Below are 3,088 nucleotides of genomic sequence, written 5' to 3'. Positions count from 1 at the left end.
ACCCATCCTAACTTAATACTTCTACTCTTTTTATTAAGACTCTGCTTAGTCATTGATTCACACAGGAGGTCATCCCAGACCTTACTAGTATATGCCCTCCTCTTTTCCCTTATAACACCCTATTCCAATTTCTACTTACAGCACTTACCAAATCAGTTTATGAATTCCTTGGGTAAGTTAGGTGTCTTAATTTTGTAACCCTAGCATCTAGAAAAATGCCTAGAATTTAAAAGATACTCAATATATTTTTATTGATTGAATGAAAGGATAGATGTATCACACTCTGGATATCAGTTTGGTTGCTATAATGGAATCTGTAGTAGGCAGAATTATGGCTATCCAAAGATATTCACACCCTAGTTCCATGGCAAAAGGAAGTTTGCTGATGTGATTAAGAACATTGAGATGGGGGAGATGATTCTGGATTACCTGGGTGGTCACACTGTAGTTGCAAGAGCCCCTTAAAGCAGAGAATTTTTCCTCAGGAGAATCAGAGAGAGATGGGAAGACAAAAGAAAATGGAGACTTCTGCATATATATCCAAAAGAAATAAAAACAGGACATTGAAAAGATAGCTACACTCCCATATTCATTACAGCATTATTCACAAGAGCCAAGATATGGAAACAACCTAAGTGTCTATCAAAGGCTGATATAATAAAGAAGTTATTATATATATTAATATATAATATATATAATATATTAATAATATATATATATATACATATATATATATATATAATCAGCCATGAAAATGAAGGAAATTCTGACATTTCTGACATTCTGACATAACGGATAAATTTTGACAGCATTATGCTGAGTGAAATAAGCCAGAGAGAGAAAGACAAACACTGCATGGTATCACTTATATGTGGAATCTAAAAAAAAAAAAAAGTCAAACTCTTAGTAACATAGAGTAGAAAAATAGTTGCTAGGAGCTAGGGTGTGGAGGAAATAGAGACAGGTTTGTAAAAGGTTACAAATTTTCAACTATAAGATGAAGAAAGTTTGAGGATCTAATGTAAAACATGTTAACTATAGTTGATAACACTGTATTACATAATTGAAATTTGCTAAGAGATTAGAACTTAAATGCTCTCACAAAAAAAAAAAAAATGCGAGGTGATAAATGTGCAGATTAACTAGATGATGGGAATCCTTTCACAATGTATATGTATAACAAATCACCACGACTTACTCTTTAAATATCTTACAATTTTGTCAATTATGCCTCAACAGGGAAATTCCCTGGCAGTCCAGTGGTTAGGACTCCCTGCTTTCACTGCCAAGGGCCTGGGGTTTGATCCCTGGTCAGGGAACTAAGATCCCACAAGCTGCACAGTGTGGCCAATAAATAAATAACAAATATTTTTTTAAAAAATGAAAAAAGATTATACCTCAACAAAGCTGAAAAATAATTTGTGGGATGAAGATAAAAGCTTCCATTAATACCCCCCCTTACTAGAGGGTGCAGGGTACATATAGTCCACGTGCAGAAAAATTTCTGTCTCTACGCTCCATGAGGACACTTTTATACATTCTTTATGGTTGAGGGTAATAGTCAGAAAATGTGCTTTTAGCGGAGAGATTCCTGCACAGAGATCGGTGCCGACCAGCACTCAACCAGCCCGAGAGGCTTGTCTGCTCACCTCCGGCGCGGGCGGGGGCTGGGAGCTGAGGCTCGGCCTTCCGTCGGATCGCAGGGAGAGGACTGGCGGTGTGAACACAGCCTGAAGGGGTTAGTGCATCACGGTTAGCCGGGAGGGAGTCCGGGAAAAAGTCTGGACCTGCCGAAGAGGCAAGAGACTTTTTCTTGCCTCTTTGTTTCCTGGTGCGCGAGGACAGGGTATTAAGAGCGCTGCTTAAAGGAGCTCCAGAGACGGGCGCGAGCCGCGGCTAACATCGCGGACCCTAGAGACGGGCATGAGACGCTAAGGCTGCTGCTGCCTCCAAGAAGCCTGTGTGCGAGCACAGGTCACTATTCACCCCCCCCCTCCCGGGAGACTGTGCAGCCCGCCACTGCCAGGGTCCCGTGATCCAGGGAAAACTTCCCTGGGAGAACACACGCGCGCCTCAGGCTGGTGCAACGTCACGCCGGCCTCTGCCGTCGCAGGCTCGCCCTGCACTCCGTGCCCCTCCCTCCCCCTGGCCTGAGTGAGCCAGAGCCCCCGAATCAGAAAAAAAAAGAAAATGTGCTTTTATTCACCTTTTTGCAGGTCAAGTGTGGTAGTGTATGGCTGACCTTGGAAGCTTGGAGGAGTTGACGCATATTGATTTGGGAGCTCTGAAACTAAAATTGCAATTGATTTAATATATTGTACATGCACATAGCTCTTTTATTTGACTTATGTCACTTGACTTTCACAATAGCTTATGAGTCAAATGTGACAGACATTATTTTCATTTAAAAAGATGAAAACTGGACTCAGAAGCTGGACTTGCTTCAAGTGATATAATTAGAAAATCAAGAAATCATATTTGAACCCAGATTTTATGATTTCAGAAGAGATTATCTTACAACAACATAAAATGCTTCTGTTTTCTATTTTTTCCTCAAAAGTAAATCATATAAATATTATTTTAAAAGAAAAGTAATCTGACATTCTCTTAGTGTCACCATAATTTTTTTAGTGCAGTGCTGTTCAAACATATACATATATCCGAGGTGATATAAATTTGCAAAGTTTATACCTCTCAGATAAAAAAAGAAAATGGAGAATTTCTAATGTGAGAAGGACTCGACCTGTTGTTGTCTTTGAATATGGAAGAAGTATGCAACAAGCCAAAGAATGCAGGTAGCTTCTAGAAGCTGGGAAAAGCCCTCAGTCAACAGCCAGCAAGGAAACAGGGATCTCAGACCTACAGTTAAGAGGAACTGAATTCTGCCAATAACCAAATGAGTAAGACACAGATTTCCCCCTAAAACCCTCAGAAAGAAATGCAGCCAGCCAACTCCTTGATTTTCACCCAATGAGACTCATATCGGATTTCTGACCTACAGAACTATAATATAATAAATGTGTTGTATTAAGCCTCTAAGTTTGTGATAAATCTGTTATGGCAATAATAGAAAACTAATACAGAATCA

Source organism: Neophocaena asiaeorientalis, unplaced genomic scaffold, assembly GCF_003031525.2.
Source record: "Neophocaena asiaeorientalis asiaeorientalis breed wild unplaced genomic scaffold, Neophocaena_asiaeorientalis_V1.1 scaffold924, whole genome shotgun sequence".
In the NCBI taxonomy this organism is placed as follows: Eukaryota; Metazoa; Chordata; class Mammalia; order Artiodactyla; family Phocoenidae; genus Neophocaena; species Neophocaena asiaeorientalis.
Note: the sequence above shows the minus strand (reverse complement) of the source record.